This window comes from Somniosus microcephalus, unplaced genomic scaffold, assembly GCF_052327205.1.
Source record: "Somniosus microcephalus isolate GS21.2 unplaced genomic scaffold, FLI_Smic_1.0 unresolved_chr2, whole genome shotgun sequence".
NCBI classification, from domain to species: domain Eukaryota; kingdom Metazoa; phylum Chordata; class Chondrichthyes; order Squaliformes; family Somniosidae; genus Somniosus; species Somniosus microcephalus.
In genome coordinates, this window is record NW_028225180.1 from 6,794,792 (window position 1) to 6,811,195 (window position 16,404).

General features: G+C 48.6%; 1 protein-coding gene across 1 annotated transcript in view; it reads right to left on the bottom strand.

The window, feature by feature from the left end:
- Window positions 1-4,598, bottom strand: part of LOC147092060 (uncharacterized) — a 74,035-nt gene extending 69,437 nt beyond the window's left edge. Inside the window, exon 1 of the mRNA XM_085975798.1 lies at window positions 4,371-4,598. The gene's annotated coding sequence lies outside the window, so the exon portion shown is untranslated. The remainder of the gene's footprint in view (window positions 1-4,370) is intronic.
- Between the last annotated feature and the right edge of the window lie 11,806 nt (window positions 4,599-16,404).

Sequence of the window (16,404 nt, forward strand, 5' to 3'; positions counted from 1 at the left end):
CCCCACAAACCCACTGGGTGAAAAAAATCTCAATTCCCCTCTAAACCTTCCCCCAATTACTTTAAATCTGTGCCCCTTGGTTATTGACCTCTCTGCTAAGGGAAATAGGTCCTTCCTATCCACTCTCCCCAGGCCCCTCATAATTTTATACACCTCAATATGGTCTCCCCTCAGCCTCCTCTGTTCCAAGGAAAACAACCCCAGCCGATCCAGTCTTTCCCCATAGCTAAAATTCCCCAGCCCAGGCAACATCCTCGTAAATCTCCTCTGTACCCTCTCTAGTGCAATCACATCCTTCCTGTAATGTGGTGACCAGAACTGCACGCAGTACTCTAGCTGCGGCCTAACTAGTGTTTTATACAGTTCAAGCATAAATTCCCTGCTCTTATATTCTCTGCCTCGGCTAATAAAGGCAAGTAGCCCGTATGCCTCCTTAACCACATTATCTACCTGTCCTGCTCCCTTCAGGGATCTGTGGATATGTGGAACATTCTTTGTTCCAGTCTTACTCAGGTCCCCTCCCTCACCTCTTTTTCCGGTACATTGATGACTGTATTGGTGCCATTTCCTGCTCTCGCCCTGAACTGGAAAATGTCATTCACTTTGCTTCCAATTTCCACCCTTCCCTCACCTTCACTTGGTCCATCTTCGATTCTTCCCTTCCCTTCCTCAACTTCTCTGTCTCCATCTCTGGGGTAGGTTATTGACCAACATCCACTATAAGCCCACTGACTCCCACAGCTACCTGGACTACACTTCCTCCCACCCCGCTTCCTGTAAGGACTCTATTCCATTCTCCCAGTTTCTCCGTCTCCGCCCCATCTGTTCTGACGATGCCACCTTCCATACTAGTACTTCCGACATGTCTTCCTTTTTCCACAACCGAGGATTCCCCTCTACTGTGGTTGACACGGCCCTCGACCGTGTCCGTTCCATTTCCTGCACTTCTGCCCTCACCCCTGCCCCTCCCTCCCAGAACCACGATAGGGTTCCCCTTGTCCTCACCATTCACCCCACCAGCCTCCACATTCAACGGATCATCCCCCGCCATTTCCGCCACCTCCAGCATGATCCCACCACCAAACACATCTTCCCCTCACCTCCCCTTTCAGCATTCCGAAGGGACCGCTCCCTCCGCGACACCCTGGTCCACTCCTCAATCACCCCCAACACCCCCTCCCCTACCCACGGCACCTTCCCATGCAAGCGCAGGAGATGCAACACCTGCCCTTATACCTCCTCCCCTCCCACCGTCCACGGCCCCAAACACCCCTTCCAGGTGAAACATCGATTTACTCGTACTTCTTGCAATCTAGTATACTGTATTCGCTGCTCACGATGCGGTCTCCTCTACTTTGGGGAGACCAAACGTAGATTGGGCGCCCGCTTTGCGGAACACCTCCGTTCAGTCCGTAAGGGTGACCCTGAGCTTCCGGTCGCCTGTCATTTTAATTCACCGCCCTATTCCCACTCTGATCTCTCCATCCTCGGCCTCTTACACTCTTCCAACGAAGCTTAACATAGCTCGAGGAACAGCACCTCACCTTTCGATTAGGCACTTTACAGTCTTCAGGACGCAACAACGAGTTCAACAGTTTCAGACCATAACCTCGGCCCCCATTTTTTCAGGCGGCAGCAGTTGATGATTTCGCCATTGTCATTTACACCTCCTCTAGACCCGTCTTTTGTTTCTTAACTTGTCATGTTACCACCTCCTTTTGCCTTGGCCCCCATCATCCCTTTTGTTCTTTCCTCCTCTCCCCGCTGTCCCTGCCCCTGCTTAATATGTTACATCTCTAACTTTTTCCAGTTCTGACGAAGGGTCATCGACCTGAAACATTAACTCTGTTTCTCTCTCCACAGATGCTGCCTGACCTGCTGAGTGTTTCCAGCATTCTCTGTTTTTATTAAAGAAACAACAGATGGGTCTAGAGGTGTAAATGGGAGTATCGAAATCATCAACAAAAGCTGCCATCCGAAAAAATGGGGGCCGAGGTTATGGTCTGAAATTGTTGAACTCTCTGTTGAGTCCGGAAGGCTGTAAAGTGCCTCATCGGAAGATGAGGTGCTGTTCCTCGAGTTTACGTTGAGCTTCATTGGAACAGTGTAAGAGGCCGAGGACAGTTTGTAGTGTACATTAATGATTTAGATATGAATGTAGGAGGTATGATCAGTAAGTTCGCAGATGACACGAAAATTGGTGGAGTGGTAAATAGCGAGGAGGGAAGCCTCAGGCTACAGGACGATATAGACAGGATGGTCAGATGGGCAGAACAGTGGCAAATGGAATTTAACCCTGAAAAGTGTGAGGTGATGCATTTTGGGAGGACAAACAAGGCAAGGGAATACACAATGAATGGTAGGACCCTAGGAAGGACAGAGGATCAGAGGGACCTTGGTGTGCATGTACATAGATCCCTGAAGGCAGCAGGACAGGTAGATATGGTGGTTAAAAGGGCATATGGGATACTTGCCTTCATTAGCCGAGGCATAGAATATAAGAGCAGGGAGGTTATGATGGAGCTGTACAAAACGCTAGTTAGGCCACAGCTGGAATACTGTGTGCAGTTCTGGTCGCCACGCTATAGGAAGGATGTGATTGCATTGGAGAGGATGCAGAGGAGATTCACCAGGATGTTACCTGGCTGGAACATAAGAACATAAGAAATAGGAGCAGGAGCAGGCCAATCGGCCCCTCGAGCCTGCTCCACCATTCAATAAGATCATGGCTGATCTGATCCTAACCTCAAATCTTCTATCACTCTCCATCCACCTGAGCCCATGTGATCTCCCGGGAGAGGCGAAAAACCAGATAAAAGACCCAATGGCCAATTTGGGAGAAAAAAATCTGGGAAATTCCTCTCCGACCCATCTAGGCGATCAAAACTCGTCCAGGAGATCACTCTGTCCCTATATTTTCTACAGTACTTACCTTCTGTAAAGGCGATCTCCACCCCAGCCAGGAACAGGAATAAAACCATCTCCTGAAATCTAACACAGAATTAGAACACAGTAGGAGCAGAACCAGGCTACACGGCCCCTGGGCCCGCTCCACTACCCACAGGGCCATGACCATTCCGAACCTAGACTCATGTCCAATTTCCTGCCCGCTCCCCGTAACCCTTAATTCCCTTTACTTCTAGGAAACTATCTATTTCTGTTTTAAATTTATTTAATGATGTAGCTTCCACAGCTTTCTGGGGCAGCAAATTCCACAAACCTACCACCCTCTGAGTGAAGAAGTTTCTCCTCATCTCAGTTTTGAAAGAGCAGCCCCTTATTCTAAGATTGTGCCCCCTAGTTCTAGTTTCACCCATCATTGGGAACATCCTCACCGCATCCACCCGATCAAGTCCCTTCACAATCTTATATGTTTCAATAAGATCGCCTCTCGTTCTTCTGAACTCCAATGAGTAGAGTCCCAATCTACTCAACCTCTCCTTATATGACCACCCCCTCATCCCCGGGATTAACCGAGTGAACCTTCTTTGTACTGACTCGAGAGCAAGTATGTCTTTTCTTAAGTATGGACACCAAAACTGTACGCAGTATTCCAGGTGCGGTCTCACCAATAGCGTTTCAGCTATGAAGAGAGATTGGACAGGCTGGGGTTGTTTTTGTTAGAGCAGAGAAGGCTGAGGGGGGACCTGATTGAGGTGTACAAAATTATGAGGGACATAGGTAGGGTAGATAGAAAGACACTTTTCCCCTTTAGTAGAGGGGTCAATAACCAGGGGGCTTAGTTTCAAGGTAAGGGGCAGGAGGTTTAGAGGGGATTTGAGGAAAAACTTTTTCATCCAGAGGGTGTTTGGAATCTGGAACTCACTGCCTGAAAGGGTGGTAGAGGCAGGAACCCTCACAACATTCAAGAAACATTTAGATGAGCACTTGAAACGCCATAGCATACAAGGCGACGGACCAAGTGCTGGAAAATGGGAATAGAATAGACAGGGCTTGATGGCCGGCGCGGACACGATGGGCCGAAGGGCCTCTTTCTGTGCTGTATGACTCTGTGACTCTATGAGGTCAGAGTGGGAGTGGAGCGGAGAATTAAAGTGACAGGCGACCGGAAGCTTGGGGGTCATGCGCGTGGACTGAACGGAGGTGTTCCACAAAGCGGTCACCCAGTCTGCGTTTGGTCTCCCCAATGTAGAGGAGAATTCGCATAAACTGTCTAACTCGAGCCATATAATCAAAGATTATAATGCAGCATTTTTTTGTTTCCTGTTCAAATTTAATTCTGCATCTGTGCCTCTTTCTTCAAAGAAGGAAACCTCCTCGGATCAGTCCTTGCACTAGTCTGGACCTCCAGGCCCCTTTGAAGCCTCACCACCCTGGGGCTAAACATCAACTGGAGTTGACTTTCTTACCTTCTCCGTACTCTTGGATATCTTACACGCACTCCGTTACCTCCCCTTCACTGCTGAAACGTTCCTCCAGTCTGTCCTGGGCATCAGCCTCGTCAACTCTCTTGCTCTCTCCTAGTTTTTCTACCACCCAATTGCAATGCTTCATTCCGCCTGTTGCTCTGCCAGTCTTGGCTGGATTTATTGGGCAAGTTCTCGAGTCCGCTTTGAAGCAATGATGTAGAAGCGAGCTCGAGAGTAGAGAGAGAGAGAAGAGCTCGCTGTCTTCCCCGGCCCCCCCCCCCGCCCACATTCTATTCCCCCCGTGAAGTTTGTAAAGTGAGAGATAAAAGAGAGTGAAAAAATACGATTTAATATTGAACGGAATGGAGAGGGTTCAGCGGGATGAATTCTCTACCAAGTCTAAAGCAAGGCTGGAGCCGAGGCTGTAGTTGTTTATGCGGCAGTTACATTTAATTGATAAAGTCTGTGTGCAATAAATGGACCAGCCAACTTTCTTCACCGCCTGTGCATTGGCCCCTCACGCAGCCCCCCCCACCAACCCCCCTCACACACATTGTCACAAACACATTGCTGAATTCTGGCAACCAATTGCAGTCTCAATTTGGCAGGATCTTTGTCTTTTAGTTGCAGGACTGGAAGCCGGCCAGTTGCCTCTGAGCTCACTCCTCTCGCCCTTCCCCCCTCCCCCCGTGCTTCCCTCCTCCCCATTCCCCACGCCTCACCCCACCAGGGACCCACGCTGCTGAACATTCAGAACTTTTTAATTGCTCCTCAGTGTCCCACGCTTGGAAACATGGCAACATTCCCAAATCCATCACAACACGGAAAACAAGATATGAAAGACAGAGAGCGAGAGAGAGAGAGAGAAAGGGAGGAAGAGAGAGAGAGAGAGAGATGGAAAGAAGGAAATAAAGGAAGAAAAAGAGAGAGAGAAAGAAAGGAGAGAGAGAAAGAAGAGAAAGAGTGAGAGAGAGAGAGAGAAAGGGAGGAAGAGAGAGAGAGAGAGAGATGGAAAGAAGGAAAGAAGGAAATAAAGGAAGAAAAAGAGAGAGAGAAAGAAAGGAGAGAGAGAAAGAAGAGAAAGAGTGAGAGAGAGAGAGAGAAAAAGGGAGGGAGAGAGAGATGGAAAGAAGGAAATAAAGAAAGAAAAAGAAAGAGAGAAAGAAAGGAGAGAGAGAAAGAAAGAGAAAGAGAGAGAGAGAGAGAGAGAAAGAAAGAAGGATCGAAAGAAGGATAGAAAGAAAGAAAGATAGAAAGAAAGAAGGATAGAAAGATAGAAAGAAAGAACGATAGAAAGATAGAAAGAATGATAGAAAGATAGAAAGAAAGAAAGAAAACAGATGAATCAATAGCGCAGATAGAAATGAACAGGTTTGATCTAATAGCCATAACGGAGACATGGTTGCAAAGTGGCCAAGGTTGGGAACTAAAACTATTCCAGGATACATAACTTTTAGAAGAGATAGGCAAAATGGAAAAGGAGGAGGGGTGGCCCTGATAATAAAGGATGGGATAAAGACAGTAAAGAGAAAGGATCTTAGCTCTGAAAATCAAGAAGTAGAATCAGTTTGGGTGGAGCTAAGAAACAGCAAGGGGCAGAAAACATTGGTGGGAGTTGTTTTTGGCCCCCAAACAATAGTTGTAATGTAGGGCAGAGTATAAATCAGGAAATTAGAGGCACATGTAACAGGGTCATACAGTAATCATGGGGGACTTTAATCTATATATAGACTGGGCAAACCTAATTTGCAGCAATAGTGTGGAGGACGAGTTCATGGAATGCATGCAAGAAATTGATAAAGAAAAGGGAAAATAGAATATGAGAGTAAACTAGCGAGAGACATAAAAACAGACTGTAAAAGCTTCTATAGGTATGTAAAAAGGAAAAGATTAGTGAAAGTAAACGTGGGTCCCGTACAGGCTGAGACAGGAGAAATGATAACGGGGAATAAGGAAATGGCAGAGAAATTAAACAAATACTTTGGGCTGGATTTTGTCACTGGGGCGGGCTGGGGCCGTGTCATCCGGTTTTAGTGTTACCACCCGATTCTAAATCGATGTGGGAGGTTGATGCGATTTTCACATAATTGGGCAATTGAGTTGCAGCGTGTGGGAACCCATGGCCCAATTAGTTTTTCCAGTCTGAAAGTCACCTCCGATGTCATCATCATTGCTGCTGCATTTAAGGTCTGCAACAAGCCTTGCTTCTTCTGCAGACTGCCAGCCTTTTGGCCTTTCATGTTAGAGGGACCTGGAGACAGAACGACCAGTGAGAGACCGAGGTCTGCTCCCAGGTTTGATGACGTCGCCCTGCAGGCTTTAGTGGAGGGAGCAAGAGCCAATGAAGAGGTGATCTTCCCTTCTTCAGGGAGGAAGAAGCCTCCCCAGCAGACCAAGGCTGTGTGGATCCAGGTGGCCCAGGAGGTCAACTCTTTGTCCATAACCCGCAGAACCTGGTTTCAGTGCAGGAAGAGGTTTCATGACCTTCTACGCACTGAAAAAGTGAGTATGACTTTCCCATCACCCTCAATCTGATCCCCATTGCCTCTCCTCACCAGCACTCAGCTTTAGCAATCTCTTCCTTCACGTCCCACTTGACACTGACATCCATGCACCCTTACCCATTCCCTCTCTCTATGGTCACATTCACTTAACTATTCAACTATGCAGCCCTCACACTCCCTATCACTCTGATGCTATAAAAACTGACAACACACAGAGAGGGCCCTTGGTCTTGCCACCTCACTCCATCTTTGTCTCCTTCTAAGCATCTATGCTATGGATTCTCTACACTCGCTCCTTCATTCTCACTCAACCTCCACTCGTCTCCCTCATTGCAGGAAAAGAGAGCTCACAATAAGAGGGAAACAGCGAGGACAGGAAGCAGGCCACCCTCAGTAGCCCACCTCACCCCTTGGGAGGATGTGGTCCTGGAGATCATAGAGACATAGAGATAGGAACAGGAGTAGGCCATTCGGCCCTTCGAGCCTGCTCCGCCATTCAATGAGATCATGGCTGATCTTCGTCTGAGATCATAGCTGATCTTACCAGTTCAGTACCCCGTCCCCGCCTTTTCTCCGTAACCCTTAATCCCCTTAGCCTTCAGAAATATATCCAATTCTCTCTTGAAAATATTTATTGAATTAGCCTTCACAGCCCTCTGTGGCAGGGAATTCCACAGGCTCACCACTCTTTGAGTGAAGAAATTCTTCCTCATCTCTGTTTTAAATGATTTGCCCGCTATTTTTAGACTGTGGCCCCTGGTTCTGTGCTCCCCGGCCATTGGAAACATTCTCTCTGAATTCAGCCTGTCCAGGCCTGCCATAATTTTATATGTTTCGATGAGATCCCCTCTCAATCTTCTAAACTCCAGTGAGTACAAGCCCAAACTATTTAATCTCTCTTCGTAGGTCATTCCCGCCATTCCAGGTATCAGCCTGGTGAATCGCCGTTGCACTCTTTCCATGGCAAGAACATCCTTCCGCAGATGGGGCGACCAAAACTGTACACAATACTCCAGATGCGGTCTCACCAGCACCTTGTACAGCTGTAGTAAGGTATCCCTATTCCTATACTCGAACCCCCTTGATATGAAGGCCAACATACCATTTGCCTTCTTAATCGCCTGTTGCACCTGCATGCTCTCCTTCAGTGACTGGTGCACAAGAACACCCAGGTCCCTCTGCACTTCCCCATCTCCCAATCTATTGCCATTTAGATAATAATCTACCCTCCTGTTTTTACCCCCAAAGTGGATAACCTCGCATTTATCCACATTATAGTGCATCTGCCACGTATCCGCCCATTCCCCCAACCTGTCCAAATCGCACTGTAGCCTCCTGACATCCTCATCAGAGCCCACCCCTCCTCCTAGTTTAGTGTCGTCAGCGAATTTGGAAATATTGCATCCAATTCCCTGATCCAGATCATTTATATATATTGTGAACAGCTGGGGTCCCAGGACAGATCCTTGCGGCACCCCGCTGGTCACTGCCTGCCACTCCGAAAACAAGCCGTTTATTCCAACTCTCTGTTTTCTATCCGCCAGCCAGTTCTCTATCCACGTTAATACTTTGCCCCCAATCCCATGAGCCTTAATTTTGCATGATAATCTTTTGTGTGGAACCTTATCGAAGGCTTTCTGGAAGTCAAGGTACACCACATCCACTGGCTCTCCCCCATCTATTTTACCAGTTACTTCCTCAAAAAATTCCAGCAGATTAGTCAAACACGATTTACCCTTTGTAAATCCATGTTGACTCTGTCCGATCCTTTCCCCATTTGTCAAGTGCTCCGCTATTTTATCCTTAATAATGGACTCTAGCATTCTGCCCACAACCGATGTAAGGCTTACTGGTCTATAATTCCCTGCTTTCTCTCTACCCCCCTTTTTAAATATTGGGGTAACATTAGCTACCCTCCAATCCACGGGTACTGTTCCCGAGTCAATGGAGTTCCGGAAGATGATCCTTAGAGCATCTGCTATCTCCAGGGCCACCTCCTTAAGTACCCTAGGATGTAGTTTATCAGGCCCCGGGGATTTGTCGGCCTTCAGTCCCCTCAACTTACCCAGCACCATATCCCTAGAGATACTAATTTCTGTCAGCTCCTCCCTCTCATTAGTCCCTATGTTTGCCGATATTCCTGGGAGGTTATTTGTGTCCTCCTTTGTGAATACAGAACCAAAGTATGAGTTTAATTGGTCTCCCATTTCCTTATTCTCCATTATATATTCTCCCGAATCGGACTGCAAGGGACCGACTTGGGATTTTACCAGTCTTTTCCTCCTGATATACCGATAAAAGCTTTTGCAGTCTGTCTTTATGTTTGCTGCAAGTTTACTTTCGTATTCTATTTTCCCCTTCCTGATTAATCCCTTTGTCCTCTTTTGCTGTATCTTGTACTGCCCCCAATCTTCCGGTCTGGTGCTTTTTTTTGCCAGTTGATATGCCCTTTTTTTTGATTTTATGCTGTCCCTAATTTCCCTCGTTATCCACGGTTGAGTCACCTTTTTAGGTTTATTTTTGTGCCAAACCGGTATAAACATGTTCTGGAATTCTTCCATTCTATCTTTGAATGCTTGCCATTGTCTATCCACTGTCAATCCCCCCAGAAACACCACCCAATCAATCTTACCCAATTCCCGTCTCATACCCTCGTAATTCCCTTTATTTAAGTTCTGGACCTTAGTCTCTGATTCAATTTCCTCACTCTCCATCTCGACTGAGAGCTCGATCATATTATGATCGCTCTGACCCAAGGGGCCTCGTACAAGAAGATTGCTGATAAGTCCCTTCTCATTGCACAATACCCAGTCTAAAATGGCCTGATCTCGAGTCGGCTCCTCGACATATTGGTCCAGATAACCGTCCCGAAAACATTCCAGGAATTCCTCCTCCTCAGAATTTTTACTAGTTTGGGTAGTCCAATCAATATGTAAATTAAAGTCACCCATGATGACAGCTGTGCTCTTATCGCACGCTTCTCTAATTTCCCTTTTTATGCCTTCCCTCACCTCCATATTACTATTTGGAGGCCTATATATCACACCCACTAACGTTTTCCTCCCCTTGCTATTTCTCATTTCTACCCATACAGATTCCGTTTCATCCGAGTTAATATCCTTCCTTTCCATTGCATTAATCCCCTCCTTTACCAGCAATGCTACCCCACCTCCCCTACCTTTTTGCCGATCCTTCCTAAATATTGTATATCCCTGGATGTTAAGTTCCCAGCCTTGCCCACCCTGCAGCCACGTTTCTGTAATCCCAATCAAATCATACTTGTTTACCTCTATTTCCACAACTAATTCATCCACCTTGTTCCTAATGCTTCTAGCATTAAGATACAAAGCCTTCAGGCTTGCTTTTTTCACACTCTCATTATGAATTAGTTTGGCCCTTTGTGTTTCTCTCCTTTGCTTATTGCTTCTCACCTTTCTACCATCTATTTCTGACTTCATATGACTTCCCTCTTTTCCACTACCTAGGTTCCCATCCCCCTGCCAAATTAGTTTAAATCCTCCCGAACCGCCCTAGAAAATATTACCCCGAGGACATCGGCTCCCTCACAGTTCAGGTGTAGACCGTCCCCTTGGTACAGGTCACTCCTCCCCAAGAACTGGTTCCAATGCCTCAAGAATTTAAATCCCTCTCCCTTGCACCACTGCTCAAGCCACGTATTTAGCTTATCTATCTTACTCTCTCTAAACTTATTAGCTCGTGGCACTGGTAGCAATCCAGAGATTACTACCTTTGAGGTCCTACTTTTCAATTTAGCTCCTAACTCCCTAAATTCAGCTTGTAGGACCTCCTCCCTCTTTTTACCTACATCGTTGGTACCTACATGTACCACGACAACTGGCTGATCCCCCTCCCCCTTCAGAATGATCGTGGGAGTGGAGAACGATGCGCAAGTGGGGGACGGACAGACGTGACAGAATAATTTTCCATCTCTCTCATTGACATTGCATGAGTCACTGATACTGATTCTGAAGCTCTAACAGATGGACTTATGATCATCTGCAATATGCAATGTGCATGTAACCTTGGCATCACATCTCTGACTCTTTCCTTTACTCCCCCACAGGACCATCGACAGCACCCGTCCCCATTAGCCAGGAGGAAGAGCCTGAGCATCCAGACTCCTCAGAGGAAGCTGCAACCTCTGAGGGTGCAGCGTCAGCAGAATTCAGCGCACCCAGCACCAGCGCAGACACTCACACCTTGGTGGTACCTTCGCGAGATACAGTAGTGTTGTCACCTGGTGTATCACAGCTCACAAGTGAGCATCAGCAGATTGTGGAGACAGGGACAGCACTGGAGAGTTCTCGTTGGAGGGCGCAGGACTCTGCCAGCTCGGCTCAGCTGCATGTCGACCCTCTGCCTCTGGGTCCATCCATAATATCAGAGGTGATGGAACTCCATGCACAGATGCAGGAGTCTCTGGCAGGTTTTGTCTCCAGGGTCACTGCGAGTGTGGAGCGAATGGAGGAGTCCATAGCGAACATGAGCAGAGCCTTTGTGGAGTCATTGGCGCATGAACGCATCACCATGGAAATGATGGCAACCTCCATGGAGGTGATAAGTCACCAGCGTGCAGAAAACATGGTGAGTGTTCAGAATAGAATGACATCTCTGGAGGAGCAATGGTCATCTATTGAACAAAGAAACCAGACCTTCATGGAAGTCCTTCTGAGTAGGACTGCCAGTGCAGATACGGGTCCCCATGGCCCCCCTGATGTGCAGCAAGGTGCTCTCCAGCCACTTGCAGGCGCTGAGGGGGACCTGACCCATGAGAGGGAGGTTGGTGGCAGATATCAAGGAAGTGGGGGCTCCTCTCCAAGCGCTCACACTTCCATGCCATTGCAGAGCCCTCGGTCAGAGCCCCACCAGAGTCCACACCCAACTGAGATCGGCGTCTCAACCCCTGCACAGCCGCAGGAGCAGCAGACTGCTGATGAGCCCTCACAGGTTTGCAACCCCAGAGGATGCCCAAAGGTGTCGAGACAGGAGCAGCAAGAAACTGAGCAAGGGGCCTTCACATCTGCTGAAGCCACAGGGGAAGCACCACGATGGAGATTCATGTGTCCAAGAATGAAACCGATTCTGAGGAATAGTCCATGGTGAGTTTGATGGTGGGATGGAACTTGTTGATGTTATCGCGTAGTCTTTTCAGTGATTCTTCGCTGTGGGTCCATAGGAAGAAAATGTCGTCGATGTATCTGGTGTATAGCGTTGGTTGGAGATCCTGTGCAGCGAAGAAGTCTTGCTCGAACTTGTGCATGAAGATGTTGGCGTATTGGGGTGCGAATTTGGTCCCCATGGCTGTTCCGTGTGTTTGGGTAAAGAACTGGTTGTCGAAGGTGAAGACATTGTGGTCAAGGATGAAGCGGATGAGTTGTAGGATGGCGTCTGGAGATTGGCTGTTGTTGGTGTTGAGTACTGAGGCTGTCGCGGCGATGCCGTCATCGTGGGGGATACTGGTGTAGAGTGCCGAGGCGTCCATCGTGGCGAGGAGTGTTCCTGGTTCAACTGGTCTGTGGGTGCTGAGTTTCTGTAAGAAGTCTGTAGTGTCGTGACAGAAGCTGGGGGTTCTCTCTACACAGATGCGGTCGGACCTGCTGTGATTTCCAGCAAAAAAAGTTTTTTTGTCTGTTTTTTGTCTTTCATACAGGCCCCAGCATCTGCAACATTTGACCCCTTGTGACCCCACCTCATTGTTCTTTGATGTAATGTTTTCCTGACTGACCTGTTTGGACACCATTCACACCTTTGATTGCTGTGATTATCTCTCTGCCGAGGTGTGATAAATGGCAGTTAGAAAGATTACCTGTAAACATCTGACATTATTCTCTGACTATATAAGCTGTGTCTTTATGCATCTCTCCACTTCACCTGACGAAGGAGCAGCGCTCCGAAAGCTTGTGATTTCAAATAAAACTGTTGGACTATAACCTGGTGTTGTGTGACTTCTTACATTCTATATGGTGAACCCAGAACACCTGGAGATGCGGCAGAATCTGGAATATTACAAGCTGGTATGGCAGTAAGAATTGCAGAAGTCAGCAGAAAGATGAATAGTGATAATTAACTTGGATCAGCAGAAACCTTAAGGAATACAATTGAAAAAGGGTATAAATATTGAAGTCTCAAATGGGATATCAGACTCGCTTTAACCGGGCAAAGCGATTCTCGACTACAGAGGCAGCTCTGTAGTCTTACACCCTTTGTACCTCGGGAATCGAAGGTAATTTGATATTGATGGATATCCTGTATAGAAAATGTTAAGAATTGTTATACAGTAGCGAAGTTAAGATTTAAAAGTAAGATTCTCTGCTAAAAATAAGATCGTATTTTTTCCCTTTTTAGAACCGTTAACGGTGCGATTGACTGATTCACCAACTGTAAATTATATGTCAGTTCTTTTAATAAATCTCTATATATTTTTAGAATTGTCTCACATAAGTCTTCTGTATCAATAGCTCGTGAACCCAATCTCTGTACACTCTTTGGTGGAGAGATACATTTCTGAGGGGAGATCTCCGGACCTTTATAATATCCGGGACGTTACAGTCTGGCTAAACTTATTAAAAGCGCTATCTGGAGGATGGTAACATTCTCTGGTTGCTCCTTTTCCTTTAGGGAGAGATAGGCCGGACCTTTAGACACAATCTTTAGGATTCGGCTACCTCAAACTTTAGTTGAAAGTGAACATCTGAGGAATACGCCTGATCCGGGATAGCCCCAAAGGGGCTAGGACTAGTAATTATCCTTTCACCCTCCCTCTATCCCTCTCTCCTTCCCTCTTTCCCATCCGCTCTCCGGTAGGGTTGTTTACACTGGAATTTAGAAGATTAAGGGGTGATTTGATCACATTTTTCAAGATATTAAGGGGAACAGATACGATGGATTAAGAGAAACTATTTCCGCTGGTTGGGGAGTCTCGGACTAGGGGGCAGAGTCTAAAAATTAGAGCCAGACCTTCCAGGAGTGAAGTTAGGAAACAGTTCTGTACACAAAGGATGGTAGAAGTTTGGAACTCTCTTCCGCAAACGACAATTGATGCTGGGTCAGTTGTTCATTATAAATCAGAGATTGTTAACCAACGGTATTAAGGGATATGGGCCAAAGGCGGGGATATGGAGTTAGGTCACAGATCAGCCATGATCTGATTGAATGGTGGAACAGGCTCGAGGGGCTGAAGGGCCTCCTCCTGTTGCCGTGCTCCGATCCGCAGTATTTTGCTTTTGCATTAGAGATTCCGCTTTTTCCACTGATTCTGGCTTAAATCAGCCAAACTAGCCCCAAATATCGAGGAATGTGAGGCACAAGATACTTGGATTGTAAATCAAGTTGCTTTAATGTTGGTTTAACGAGCATTATTTTATTGGTGATCACATCCATTCTCTGCTGTATTAATAAAACTGCCCCAGGTTACCATCTTAAATACACCGAGGAACATTTTTAAATGCAAGAACTAAATAAGGGAACAATTACGTTCTATTATGCTGCCCGATTGCGATGGTTCGTGGAAGATTTAACATTTGTGCTTATGCAAATGAAGCTATTACAAAGTATTACAAAGTAGTTACAGCACAGAAACTGGCCATTCGGCCCAACTGGTCTATGCTGGTGTGTCTGCTCCACACGAGCCTCCTCGCACCCCTCTTCATCTCACCCCAACAACATCTCCCTCTATTCCTTTCTCCCTCATGTGTTTAGTGAGCTTCCCCTGAAATGTATCTCTGCTCTTCGCCTCACCCACTCCCTGTGGGAGCGAGTTCCACTCTCCTGGATAAAGAAGTTTCTCCTGAATTCCTGATTGGATTTACTAGTGACTATCTCATATTGACGGCCCCTAGTTCTGGTTTTTAGTGATGTTGGTTATGGGATAAAAATTGGCCCCAGGACACTGTGGAGAACTGATCCCTGCTTTTCTTCAAATAACGGCTGCAGGATCTTTTACATCCACCGGAGAGGGCAGACGGGGGCCTCGTTTTAACGTCTCATCTGAAAGACGGCCCCTCCGACAGTGCAGTGCTCCCTCAGTACTGCCCCTCCGACGGTGCAGCACTCCCTCAGTACTGCCCCTCCGACAGTGCAGCGCTCCCTCAGTACTGCCCCTCCGACAGTGCAGCGCTCCCTCAGTACTGCCCCTCCGACGGTGCAGTGCTCCCTCAGTACTGCCCCTCTGACAGTGCAGCGCTCCCTCAATACTGCCCCTCCGACAGTGCAGCGCTCCCTCAGTACTGCCCCTCCGACAGTGCAGTACTCCCTCAGTACTGCCCCTCCGACAGTGCAGCGCTCCCTCAGTACTGCCCCTCCGACAGTGCAGCGCTCCCTCAGTACTGCCCCTCCGACGGTGCAGTGCTCCCTCAGTACTGCCCCTCTGACAGTGCAGCGCTCCCTCAATACTGCCCCTCCGACAGTGCAGCGCTCCCTCAGTACTGCCCCTCCGACAGTGCAGCGCCCCCTCAGTACTGCCCATCCGACAGTGCAGCGCTCCCTCAGTACTGCCCGTCTGACAGTGCAGCGCTCCCTCAGTACTGCCCCTCCGACAGTGCAGCGCTCCCTCAGTACTGCCCCTCCGACAGTGCAGCGCTCCCTCAGTACTGCCGCTCCGACAGTGCAGCGCTCCCTCAGTACTACCGCTTCGACAGTGCAGCACTCCCTCAGTACTGCCCCTCCGACAGTGCAGTGCTCCCTCAGCACTACCCCTTCGACAGTGCAGCACTCCCTCAGTACTGCCCCTCCGACAGTGCAGCACTCCCTCAGTACTGCCCCTCCCACAGTGCAGCGCTCCCTCAGTACTGCCCCTCCCACAGTGCAGCACTCCCTCAGTGCTGCCCCTCCGACAGTGCAGCACTCCCTCAGTACTGCCTCTCTGACAGTGCAGCGCTCCCTCAATACAGCCCCTCCGACAGTGCAGCACTCCCTCAGTACTGCCCCTCCGACAGTGCAGCGCTCCCAGTACTGCCCCTCCGACAGTGCAGCGTTCCCTCAGTACTGCCCCTCCGACAGTGCAGCGCCCCCTCAGTACTGCCCATCCGACAGTGCAGCGCTCCCTCAGTACTGCCCCTCCGACAGTGCAGCGCCCCCTCAGTACTGCCCATCCGACAGTGCAGCACTCCCTCAGTACTGCCCCTCCGACAGTGCAGCGCCCCCTCAGTACTGCCCATCCGACAGTGCAGCGCTCCCTCAGTACTGCCCCTCTGACAGTGCAGCGCTCCCTCAGTACTGCCCCTCCGACAGTGCGGCGTTCCCTCAGTACTGCACCTCCGACAGTGCGGCGCTCCCTCAGTAATGCCCCTCCGACAGTGCGGCGCTCCCTCAGTACTGCCCCTCCGACAGTGCAGCGCTCCCTCAGTACTGCCCCTCCGACAGTGCAGCGCTCCCTCAGTACTGCCCCTCCGACAGTGCAGCGCTCCCTCAGTACTGTCCCTCCGACGGTGCAGCGCTCCCTCAGTACTGCCCCTCCGATGGTGCAGCGCTCCCTCAGTACTGCCCCTCCGACAGTGCAGCGCTCCCTCAGT